The sequence below is a fragment of the Mustela lutreola genome, chromosome 15 (assembly GCF_030435805.1).
Source record: "Mustela lutreola isolate mMusLut2 chromosome 15, mMusLut2.pri, whole genome shotgun sequence".
NCBI classification, from domain to species: domain Eukaryota; kingdom Metazoa; phylum Chordata; class Mammalia; order Carnivora; family Mustelidae; genus Mustela; species Mustela lutreola.
The window spans coordinates 156357-169604 of record NC_081304.1 but is presented as its reverse complement, the minus strand read 5'-3'; positions in this window follow the sequence as shown (position 1 = coordinate 169604).

Genomic DNA, 13248 nt, shown 5'->3' with positions numbered 1-13248 from the left:
TGGAGGTGGCTTCACAGGGTGACTCTGCTCACGCTGGGCCCTCCTGGGGACCTCTCTGGGGGTTCACGGAGGGCTGCTCTCTCCTGCCGAGGCCCCGGCAGCTCCCGGACAAACAAATGCAGTGATAGTGAAGCTGCAGTTTGCCTTTGGCTCCTCAGAGAGGCCTCTGGAGCCTGCGCCGCCTGCGCCACCGTCTCCCATGCCCGCACTGAGCTCTGAGCAGAGCTCTCCAGCTGTCTGTCTGTGAGGGAGCTGGGCTGCACTTCTGAATGTATTTTAGTCTTAATATTCAATTAAAATGGACAGAGCCCTAAGCAAGTGGGAACAAGTTTATTTTTAAAAAATCAAATGCCCTCAAAGACAAGTATATTTAATTTTATTTAATTTTTTAAATATTTATTTATTTTTTTGAGAGTGAGAACAGCCGGTTGCTGCCGTGGTGCCCACAGCCCCGCTGCTGTTGTCAGGAAACAGAGCCCCGTCCTGGCCACTGCCAGCCTTTGGGGCAGGCCGGGGTCCCCCCTGCCCTGGAGGCCTGGCCCGGCCGCCTTCCTCCCAGCACGGCTGCCCAGGGTCAGCAGCCTCCTCCCTCCAGCTTCCGGGGAACCTGCCTTAGCCGGTTCGTCATGGTGCAGCCAGAGCTCTCCCTGTCTTAGCCCCGAAAATCTTGAGTCCCGAAAGCCCCTCAGTCCTCAGACTGTGGGTAGTCTTGAGGCTTGGACACCTGGCTGTGCCTGTCCTCACCTCCACGGGGCCAGCCTGCCTGGGTGCGTCCCACACTGTAGATGCCTGGCTAGACGAACTACAGAATCAGGGGAAAATGCAACCTTCGTCCTGACAGACCATGAACTGTGGCCAGTGTGGGAAGTTCCCAAGCCCAGGCCCAGCCGTCCCCCTCCCGTTCAGCAACCCCACATCCTGCTAAGGACACCCTGAAACGTCACCACACTGCTCCTTCCCGCAGTGGGGAGGTTTCCTCCTCTGTGTTATCTGCAAATCTGTAACGAGACGCATTCTCTTGTGAACCAGACGTCATCGAGAGCTCTGGCTGTCTCTCCTCTCGCTCTTCTGCTTCCCAGATGGACAGACAAGCTGGGAGCACCTGGGTCAGGGCACCCCCGGGGTGTGCAGCCAGCTCCCCCATGTCCTGGTGCGAGGCGGGCGGCGGTGGTGAGGGCATGAGTCCCAGGGGCCTGTGAGAAGGGGGACACCAGGCCCCGGTGTGGTCACTGCTCCTCCCTCCCCAGGTGATGTGTTGGAGAAATGTCACAGAAAGAGGCAGAAGGCCATTTCTGCTGGACTGGGGTCGTAGGTGTCTGGTATTCCTGACCTCGGGCCCTCTTGGGATCGTCCCCGTTTGCCGGGGCGGCTGCTTTCGCCTGTAGGATGCTGTGAGCCTCGCTGACCGCACTGACCGCTCCTGGCCCCAGGTTTGAAGGCGGTTCCTCAGAGCACTGTCGCCACAGCCAGGCCTAAACCCCAACCTGGCCCCTTTGGTCCCCACATTTAAAAAAAAAAGATGTATTTCTTAGAGAGAGAGAAGGGGGGGGGGCTCAGGTTGGAGGAGGGGCAGGGTAAGAGAATCTTAAGAGCTTGGGGCCTGATGCTGGAACTCAGGACCCGAGATCACGAGCTGACCAGAAGGAGACTCAGAGGCTCAGCTGACTGAGCCACCAGGAGCGCCCTGTCCCCCGTGCTCTGAGGCCTGCTCTGTCTTGCTGCCCGAAGGCAGGGCAGTCACGTGGTGGCCAAGACTCCTCAGTGAAACAGGCCTGGAGAAGGGCTTCCAGGCAGCTCGGAAGAGAGTGGCCTTGGTCCTTTTGGGAGTGGGGGACGGTTAGGTTAGGTCAGCACAGGACAGATTTAAAATTACAAGAACGGACCCAAGACCTAGGACTGCGGCCTCCGGGGAGTCATCTGGGGGCCAGTTATTTTTTGCTGTTTGGGGTTTTGTACTTCCTGCTTGGACATTTTTGGAAGCACAGGAAACACATGGGGTTTAACTAAAGAAGGTGAAGGGCTTCCAACCTTCTCCTACACGGGGAGTGTGCTGTGGGGACAGGCCTTTCCACGTGGGTGACGGAGAGCCGGGGGCCACCATCGTCAGCTCCAGGACACGGGCCTCATGCCCCACAGACGGCTTGGGAGCCAGGGCATGAGCCTGGAGTGCCCCCCACACCGCCTGCGGGAGGCCCTCGCAGTGGGCTCTGGTGATGGGCTCCTGCCTGGGCTCCCCTGAGAACCAGAGAACACCCTTCGTTGGAAGGTGCTGGAAACAGCACGTGGTGGCTATGCAGCCTTTCTCTTCTGAAAAATTAATGTGAGTGCCGACTTGCATCCTGGGATTTGGACCCTGAGCTGGGACCCAGACAGAGGCCAGTCCCTCTTCCCACCTCCCAGCCCTGGCTGCTGAACTTCAGCTGTCAGTACGGTGTCTCCCCTCTTGTTCGAGTCTGGGAACATGACTGAGGCTGCAGGAAGGGCTCATGCTCCTAGGAGATAGTGCCAGAATATGGGGATGGGTGGGCGCCTGGGTGGCTCAGTGGGTTAAGCCTCTGCCTTCGGCTCAGGTCATGATCTCAGGGTCCTGGGATCAAGCCCCACATCTGCTCAGCGGGGAGCCTGCTTCCCTCTCTCTCTGCCTGCCTCTCTGCCTACTTGTGAGCTCAGTCTGTCGAATAAATAAATAAAATCTTAAAAAAAATAAAAAAGAATATGGGGATGGGTGCGGCACAGGACGTGGCCCCAGGTCAGCAGTGAGGAGCAGACCCCCAGTGGCCACGGGAACACTGGGCAGGACGCACTCCCCTGAGAACATCTCGGAGGGCTGATCACCATGGCGGCCTTCTACACAGCTGTCTGCTGGAGGTAAAGCCCTTTGTCGGTTCAAAGTCCGGTTGGACCCCTACATGCACAGGCATTTAGCAAGTTTTGGGGACCCAGAGGTGAGCAAGGCACACTGCGCCTGGCAGCTGCGGCCTGGGGCAAGGTGGGCGCTGCCCAGGTCCCAGCAGTCCAGCTGGCCTGTGCCTCCCCAAGCACCACCCTGAGGACAGGGCAGGCTGGACAGAAATGGGGACTTTGCAGGGGCTGGGGCTGGGGAAAGCCCAGCAGGTCCTGAGCACAGAAGGGCCCTCACGTCCCTGCCTGCACCCTACCGGTGGCTGCAGGGCTCTGGGGGCCCGACACCCTGGAGAGGGTCAGGAAGGACTGTGGGCAGGCAGGCTGGGTGGTTGCCAGGACAGGAGACTGTGGACATTCAGAGCTGGTCACCCAGGGAGATGGCAGCCGCTCCGCCCGCCCTCAGCTGGGCTGGAGAGAAGTGAGAACAGACGGAATTCAAAGATGCCCACAAAAAGCCTTCCTGTTGACACCAGCAGACTTCGGCTCCTTTCTCCTCTGCACCCAGTGTCGGCGCCTTGGCTGTGCCGCACTCCTGGGGGGACAGCCAGGCCACGGGAAGAGAGTCCACCCACTGGCCCCCAACCCTACCGTTTGTTTTTTTAAAAACTGGGTTTGAAATCCAGATCCTGCCTCACAGGCACCAGGGCTGGCCCTCCTGCAAGCAGCCTCCAGACTTCCTGCCGTGGCCACGGGGGGACGCTGCGGACCTCCCTCCTTAGTGAACTGAATCCCCACAGAACTCCACCCACACCCGTGCACACACGCATGTGCACACACACCCACACACCATGCACACTTACACTCACAATGCACACACGTAAAGACACTGCTCATGCGCCCACACCACACACACATTCATGCATGCACACACACAGTGCTCACGCGTGTACACCGTGCACATGCACACACTTGCACACACATGTCCGTGCATGCGCACACACAGTGCTCACGTGTGTACACCGTGCGCACACGCACCTACAACACCAATGGGAAAGTGGGGAGACACACCTTTGTGGGAAGGGGCTAGGAGGAAGGGCAAATCTCTCTTTCTTCTCTTAGTTCTTTGGCAGAATTGACTTTTCTCCCAGAAGTGCTCTTCCCTTCGTGGTTAAGGAATATGACTGACAACATTTTCATGGGCTCTTTAGACTTCCATGTGATTTTCTCAAAGACACACACAAGGCTGGTGGGCAGTGCTGCTCAGAGTCAGGGGGTGGACCGAAGGTAACGCAGCCACAGGGGTGACCCCCCAGGACACAGGCACCTCCATGCTCTGAGGTGATCAGATGCCAGCAGTTCCTGTGGCTGCCACTGCTGCTTGGGGGTGACGGGGGTGGACAGTCAATTCAGGGAACAGAGAGAGGGAAGGGTCAGCACTCCCACGTCACAAAGGAAGATGGGACCCTCACCCACCCCGAGGCTCTGCGTGTTCCTTCTGGGCCACCCATGCCCCCGTGGGGTCCACACTGTGACCTCATCAAGTCCATTTACAGATGGGGAGCAGGCGGATGGAAGCAAGGACGGTCTCCCTCGAGCGGCACACCAAGAGCATGCTAGGACATGCTAGAATGTGCTGGAACATTGCTAGAACGTGCTAGGACGTGCTGGAGGTTATGGTGGGTGCTGCCTCTCCATCTGCCCCTGACACTTCAGGCTCCGCCAGATCAGCCGATCCTATGGCCCAAGCGACAGAGCAGCTCACTCAGCCGCCTGGACCAGTCTCCTGTTCTGGGCCCTGCTCACAACTAGTGGCTTTTTAGGCCATTCAGCCAACTGGCTGCTGGTAACACACTCGAAGGAAGACTCTGTTGCCCCGAGAAGCCAGAGCCCCCAGGTGTCTGCTTTCCGTTGTAGGAGATGCCGCCTAACCCTCACCTCAGGACAAAGATATCCGCTGGGCCCCGGAACCGGCACTGAAGAAAGAGGTCTCCGAACTATTGCTGGATTTACTTCCCACCTCTGACGCGCAGAGGTCTTCCTAGTATGTCCAGGGGAGCTGCTGGTAGTGTCGTCCGGATCATGGACAAGTATGAAATCTTGGGGAAGGGCACGGCAGTCGAGGTCCCAGGGAAGTAACGGTGGCATTGGGCTGGAGAGTCTGCATCCCCCCCGGCGTCAGACGGCGAAGTTGCCTCCCTGGCCTTGCAGCCGAGGGCAAGCTGCTCGGGGGCCTTCCGGACAGGGGTGCAGACACACGCACCTTCCTGGCAGCAGCTGCATACCAGGTTTGTAGTAACGTCCCGAGCAAGGAATCTGCAGTCAGACCGGCACTGCAGCCGCCAGCTGGTTGAGCTAATGATGGGCCGTGGTCACTCCCCAGGGCCCGCCCACGCAGGCCGAAAGGAGAGCCGGCCCAGACAGGGTGGGGTCACCGCTCCTGCACCCATGCGTCCTTGAGGGTGGTGCTCAGGTCTGCAGTTCCTCCAGGAGATCTCCCTCCGGGAGAGCCTTGCTGCTTTGGCCTTCCTGTGTCCCCAGCAGAGGTAGCTCTAGAGGCCTCACCTGGCCTCTCCTACCCAATGAGCCCTCTCGGCAGGTCTGGGAACTGCTGTGGGGATTCAGCCAGCGGCTGGGGGTGTTGATCCTAATCAAGCATTCTGGACATGGGGAGGTAAACACAGGATGGGGTCAGGGCCATGCCAGCCCCGTGGGGAGACAGACACGGGCTAAAACCCGTGGGCCACCTGGCCTCTGAGAGCCCTCGCTCTGACTGGACCATCGCGGTAGTCTGTAACTGGCAGCGCACGGAAGCTCTGAGTATTCTCTTCTCCCCAGTGCACAATTACCTAGACGAGAACCCACAGATTCTTTTGGGGAAGACGGGGAGAAAGATTAACGGAATCAATTTTCAGTGGTGTAGCAGGATCCTTCCCCAAGCGGACCCTGTCATCCCCAGCCGTTTGGGGTCTGGAACTGACAGAAGGCCCCTGACTCTGTTTTTATGATTCAGGTCAAACTTTTCCTCACTTGACCTAGAACATCTCTGCTGATGCAGGTCAAGTGAGAATTCATTGTGCTTCCTGTGTGTTTCATATCCCCAGTGCTATGACCAACCAGCCACGATCCACCACGTGCCATGACCAACCAGCCATGGTCAGCCAGTCAGCACCGCAGGTCTCTGGGAGTCAGACGATTCTGACCACTGCCTCGGCTGGACTCTGCGGCCCCCTGGGAACCATGCCCGCCTTGCTTTGGCAGGCGAGTGCCTCCCTTGGCTCCTGCCACCCTAGGATCCAAGTATTCCATTGGATCGAGGCTGAGTTGCTGTGGTCCCTGCTGCAGGGTCTGACCATGGAGCTCCTCAGGGCACTAGGGTCCCCACAGTCTTGGTGGAAGGTACATCTTTTGGACACTTTGTGTGTAGGTGAAGGGGTCTTAAATGACAGAGTCACTCCAGTATCCTCAACCCTTTGAACTCCTCTTTCTGCAGTGGACCAAGGCAGTTCAGGCATTTCTAACCCGCTCACCACGGGCCACCTTTTGGTCCATGTTTCAACCACCCAGGCTGTCAGAACTGTCCCTAACCCAAGCTGCAGTGCTAACACAGAGCCTCTGCTTGGTGAGCCCATGTCAACGGCTCTGGATTTGGCCTGACCCAGTATTTCCCTTCCACTGTTATGCCACAGCCTTCCCATCCATTCCTACATATTTCTGTGTATAAACTAGAAAACTCAAGTAGTTCTTTTGGGACGTAGCCCCCTTGCTCATGGGTCACACTCTGTGCCCCTTCTTCAGGGCCTGCTGAGACCTCTGATCACAGGTCTAGGAGCAGAGGGCGGTAGGAAGGGTCATGGACATCGTCTTGGGGGACAGCTGCCTCAGAAGGGCCACAGGGCCCTCAGCAGTGCAGGGGTTGGGTGTTGTATCGGGTGAGAGCTGTGAGGGGCAGGACTCCCCCCTGAGCACCAAACTCTTCACCCTGGCCATGCTCCCAGAGCCCACTGGTTAGGGGTTCTTGAATAAGTGTTTCCTAGGTTCTGTAGTGGGTGCGCACATCACACGATGACTTCATTACAGACTCCTTCTTCTGTAATGAAGTCAAGTCGCCTCCCGGTTGACCCTGCCTATAGCTTTTGGTGACCTTAGGAGCAAAGCTCTGGAAGCCACACCCGGGACCTCAGCAGGCCCTAAAGAAGGGGCACAGAGTGTGACCCGTGACCTGAGCCTCCTTTGCCTTCACCCTGCACAGGTCCCAGCACCTGACCCTCCCTCGACCCCTGCCTGAGGCCCCTCACCAAGGTCTCTGTGGTTTGCTGAGCCATAGGATTTAGCCCCCGGGCCCTCCCCCAGGTCCCAGGACCCACACTCCACATCCATTCCACGTGGGGCTCTGGGTGCCCTTCCCCGTCCAGCCTGTGAGCCTCAGGCCCAGGGAAGGTCAACCTGGACCTCTGACCACCATGTCTGCATGGACTGTAGACTCAGCGAGGGGACAGGAGGACACCTGTCGTCCAAGGCTTTGCCTGCATTTCCTGGTGCTGGGTGGGACAGCCCATCTAAATGGAGTCCCTACTGCCAAGGGACACTGGCCTGGGGCCTGCCCTCAGCTCTTCCAGCAGGCAGCAGTCCGCTGTGGCCTCTCTGCAGAGTTGGGCGTTTGGGATGCAGGCTGACTGCACGGGTGAAGCCAGGCCACAACCAAGGAGCCCAGAACATGGGTTTTCTACAGCGGTTCCTGCCTCGGCTGTCACTGAGGTGTGGCTCAGAGCTGACCCAGTAAGGGCCTGGGCCCTGACCTCTCCATCTCCGCCCCCCCATCCCCCACATGGGCAGCTTCCCTCAGGGCTGAGGCACGGCCAACACCTGTGGGGCATGGGGGGGGTGCCTGGGTGGGCATCACCCCGTGTGCCTGGCCCCGTCGTCCCCAGAGCCTCAGAGGGACCCGCCTCTCCTTTTGCTGGGGCAAGGAAAGGGACTTCAACACCTCACTTGCTTGAAGGCCTGGAGCACCCCCATTCCTGCTTCTGCTCTGGACGCGCAGGTTCCTGGACTCACGGGTGTTGACTGGCCATGGTGCGTGCACAGAGGCCCAAGGGGCTGCAGAGGATCGCCCCCGACCCCCTGCCCCTGACGGCATCAGGGATGCTGGCTGGGAATTCCAGCACAAGCAAGGTGGCCGGCACCCTCCAGGGCCCCTGCCTGAGATGGTGGTCTCTGGTACCACCCAGAGGGGCCGTGTTTCTTACACTGCATGTTGTGGAGACAACAGGGAAAGCGCAAACCCTCACCTCAGTGTGCTGAGGGGTCCCATCTCCCCGTGTGCTCAGGGTACCAGCACAGTGTCTCCGTTCTTTATTGTCCTGGCAGCTGGCGACGGCAGGTGTGCAGGGGCAAAGCCTCTGCGACTTTCAAATGGTCGGATGGAAAATGTACACACACGGGGCATCTATCTGGGGGCTCGGCTGGTGAAGTGGCCGATGTTTGGTTCCGGCTCAGGTGATGATCTCAGGGTCATGAGATCGAGCCCTGCACTGCTGCACAGGGGGGTCTGCTCAATATTCTCTCCCTCTGCCTCTCTCCCTACTCACGTGTTCTTTCTCCATCTAAAATAAATCTTTTTAAAAATTATTAAAAAAAAAAAAGAAAACATGCAAATGTGTGCACACAGACACACAGAGAAGCACCAATTCTATTACTGCTGAGTCGGAGGGTCTCAGTGCCAGGGTCGCTGGACACTCACGCAGCCTCAGACTTGCCACGGGCACCGCAGGGACAGGAAATGGTGACTGCCGTGTCAGACACTCCCCAGCCCTGAAGGCAGTGGGATGGAGTCCTTTCCTCAGAGGCTGGTTCAGCCAGGGGACCGAGCTGGGAGCGGCCCACGTGGGCTCTGCAGGGAGGCATGGGGAGCATCTAAAGGGACCCTATAAAGATGCACACATCTGACCAGCCATACTGGATGCTCCATCACGTCCGTGTCTCACACAAATTCACCTTCTACTGCAGTTGGTCCCTCCTGAGTCCACCTTGTGGAGGCTGGGGGCCCTCCTTCCTGGCGGGGTGCTGCCTCGAGGGAATCTGGATGCAGAGGCATTTCCATTGGTGTGACGGCTGTGGGATCACCACGGGTCGCCACTGTGGGGCCAGTGGTCTGCTCAGGGACAGCAGAGTGAGGTGCCATCGAGATCTGAAGGCCCCAAGTGGCCGTTGTCAACAGCAGTGTGGCAGAGTGCACGGGTAATACTATCACTTCAGCCGCGCCCCACGGCTGAGCCCCAGACCAACCCAGGGCGGTCACCACACACCTGCACACCTGGCTGGTTGGCCTGGGCACACCCACGCCCGGTGCCTGGCCCCATGGGCAGTGGGTGGGGGTGGAGCCCCTTGTTTCCCAGCCCAGCCGGCTGCTCACTTTCTCGCTCCCACCTTCCTCCGCACAGACAGCAGACTGTGCTGGCAAATTAGGTTAGGGTGGCATTCAGGTGAGAGTTACTGGGTTGAGGCTGGCTGGCTTGGTTTACGTCTAATTACATGTTACTTGTTGCAATTGCTAAACATAAGTCACAAGCGTTTGACCACAATTACAGTAATTATGTCCCTACGAGAAGGTCAGCAAAAATGACCTCAGAGGGGAAGTGGTGTGACAGCAGTTACTCCGGAGGCCGGGGGTCTGAGCGTAGAGGGCCCTGGGTCACGCTTGATCCTGCCTCCTAGGCAGGTCGAGCGCTGGGGGTTTTCATACGGACAGCAAAGGGCAAGGTGGAGAGGGGATCGTAGGAAGTTTCTGGAAGCTTCTGGCTGATTCTTCAGTGAGCAGAGTCCGGTGACCTGTCATTTGGAATAACAGAACGACCATCAATACACACTTGAAAACCTCGAGACAGGGCAGAAAATAAAAGTGTTTACATGGTTCGATCACGTTAGTGGCTCAAAGAACTTGTGCCGTGGGGAGCACGCTGGGGAGCCGGCCGCCACAAGAAGGCTCAGACCCTGCCAAGAGCCAGGTTGGCAGCTTGAGTTTGATCTACAGAGCCAGGCCTACCATGACCACCTGGTAGGAGGCTTTACTGTGGCAACATCACCCTGACCGTTGAGACACCACCCTCCTGGCAATAACTGAGACCCAGAAAGAGACCCTGACCACACAGCCTCTGTGAGCCAGACCAAGGAGGAGCCACGTCTGACCCACGTACCACCCAGGGCACCAGCACCCACCCTGACACTCGAGTCTGGGAGAGGGTGCAGCCCCTCCAACCCCCGCCCCGGTGAGCGTTAGGCACACAGTCATAATCCTGGTCCTGGTCACACTGGAGGCTACCGCTGCTGCTGTGGGGTGTGGGGAGCTCTCTCTGCCTGGCCACGGCCTGCCTTCGGAGACTGGCCCGGGTCAGGGGCCACTGCCCTGGAACTCATCACAGAAACAGGCCCGGGAGGCATCTAGTAAACATTTCTTGAGTGAAAGGCAGGTGACAAGGGAATGTTGATACAAACCCGAATCTGGGCCACAGACTTGACCCACCGCACACACGCTTTGTGGGGGGCCTGTGGGGTGGGGTGGGTGGCGACGTGGGCCAACGACCGGCACCTGTCCTCCATCATGATATGCCCCTCCTAGGGCACGCTGAGTTGTGCTGGGGGCTGCTGTCACCACTGAGCCCGTGACCAAGCCCTGCGTCCTGTTCCTCTGGTCGAGGCAGGTACTGGGGCAAGAGGGTGGGGCACCATGGTGGCCATCACCTGGGGTGGGGCAGGGTCCCTTCACGAGCAGGTGCAAAGGGGCAGCTCTGCCTCTGTGACACCAGCAGGGGCTGGTCTTGCTCTCCACCTGCCAACACTCCCTCCGGTGTCTGGAGGACAAGAGAGCATAGGAAGTCCCCGAGTGTTGTTCTGGACGCCACGATGCCCACTGCCTTCCTACTGTGGTGGGGCTCAGGTGCCTCTGAGGCCTCTTGCTGGGCTTCACTGGAGACATGCTCCCTGGGAAGTGACCCCCAGCCATCCACGGGTGAGCTTGCTCCAAAATGCCCTTCCTGCAGGGAGGACCCATGTTCCTAGTGGGCAAGGACCCTTCTGGTTCCGATTCAATCCCACAAGGGCTTCTTTGTTCCTGCCTGGGCCCCAGGGGGTGAAGTGGGGCAGGTGGTCCCTGGGAAGCACCGGACAGTCATGGCCCCCCTCACCCTTTGTCCCCAAGCCCAAAGCTGATGTGCCCCCAGAGAGCCTGACACCATGGCCGCCAGGGACACATTTAGGGGACATTTCATCACAGGATCAGGAGGGGTCAGAAGCCGCACTTTGCCAGGCACACATGTGCCCAGGAAGCCCTGAGAGTGGCGGAAGCCTAACCCTTCCCAGGAGCTGAGTGGAGACCCAGGAACCAGTTTTGCAGCCAGGGCCCCACCCCACGGCTGACTGGTGGCTCGTCAGCAGGAGGGAAATCTGGAAATTCCTGCTTCAGAGACCCTCAGGAATCTGGAGGCACCTGTGTCCCCAGAAGGGAGGGCCTGTCACAGAGCCTGAGGTCTGAGAGCAGCAAGGCCAGGCCCTTCCCAGATGCTGCTGGACCTGTCCAAGAGCACTGTCGATGAGCAGCATTCCAGCAGCGCGTGTTTTCAATTAGTAGGCTCACTACTAACAGAGCAAAGAGGTCCCATGTACTTCCCCCATCCCCCATTATTAACATCTTGCATTAGTGTGTAGGTTGTTATAATCAATTAGCTGATAGTGACATATTACTGACAAAAGGCTGCACTGTTCAGTCTTGTGTGTTCTATGGATTTGACCACTGCATGTCCCGTAGGCACCACTGTATAGTCCTAGCTTTAGGGAAGTGGACCTGGGCACAGGTGGTTTGGCAGTCCTCCAGCTCACAGAGCCCTGAACTAGGATGGGAAACAGCTCCTCACTGTCCCAGAGATGGTCTCTGCCCATTGGTCCTATGAAGCCTTCTGAAACGTCCCTCAGGCCAGGAGCACTCAGTCTCAGCACCTGTAACATGAGGGGCCTAAAGCTGCCCCTGCCCCTGCCCCGGAGTGGACCTTGGACACTGACAACCCTGTCCGGGAAGACCTCTGGGTACAGGGGGCTACAGAGCTGCGGGGACATGGCTGTGGGTGAGAGGTGGTTGCAGTTTCCAGACTCACAACCAGCAGGTTCCTCTACCCAGAGGCCCGGGGAGTGGTTTCACTTCACCCACTTGTGACAGCACTTCTGCACCCAGGTACCTGCAGGGAAGGGGCCAGGGCACACACTTCAAGGGGGTGGGGGTGGGGTGAGGGCTGCAGGACGCCCCCAAGCCTGGAATGGACTCCTCAGCCTCAAAACTGCCTGTGGGTCTTGTGGTGACATCCCTTCTTATGCCTGGGCAGGACCCGAGGTCTTGACCTACCCAGTCCAGGGCTTCTCTAGATAGACCCTTCAACTGTAACCACCTTCGGGGGCTCTGACTTCTCTGCCCGGGGCTCCTGGCTGCTCTCAGTTTAGCTGTTTGGGGGCCCGCAGACGAGACCTCTCCAGAGGGTGACAATTCCATCCAAGGACATTTCTAACCCTCTGACCAGACCAGAAGGGTACAACGTACAGACCAGCACGTGGAAGAGGTCACTCCCTTCCCCAAAGCTCACTTGAAATTCCTCCTGAAATGTTTCTTGGCTGGACAAAGAATATGAAAACAAGGTCTGGTTTCTCCATTGCTTGATGCTGTTTGAGGCTCTGGAGCTCACACCAACACCAGAGCATTGGGGAAAGCAGAAAAGCCTGCTTTTGTGAGCACAGAGGTGGCTATGTGGAACTCCATGGGTCCCTCCCTCTGCTCGGAAGACCCTCTGCTCCAGGATGATGACCAGGTAGGCTGGGAGACCTGGGAGCCCTCCACCCATCCTCTAGCCAGACCTAGCCCTGGCTCCTGGCATCAGGCCCCCGAGCCAGAGGAGGACACCTTTCCCAACAGAGCTGGGGCTGCTGAGGTTCCTCTTGTGTCCCTCACAGGATGTTAGGCACATGGTGACCACAGTGACTAGCCGGTGAAGGAAGCCACCCTGATCACACTGTACTCACCAGCGGGTACTGTTAGGACAGGGGTCTCAGCGCTAGATTGTGCACACAGGGGCATCTGGCAGTGTCTGGAGACAGTAGGGGTTGCCAATCCTGTGTGTGGGGCGGGGGTGGGGTGGGGTGGGTGGGTGATGACATCTAGAACATAGCGACCAGGATGCAGCTAAAATCCTGCAATGCACCAGATGTCCCCAGGGGGAATCCAGTCTGAGGGGGTGAAGCGGGTACTAACCCATCGAGGGTGGGGCTGGTGAGGACCAGCAGGCAGAGCTCCACCGTGAGGCACAGGCGCTGTGGCCCAGAGCCCTCTGCGGAGGGGGTACTCCAGAGTCCACAGTGCGCTCAACGGTG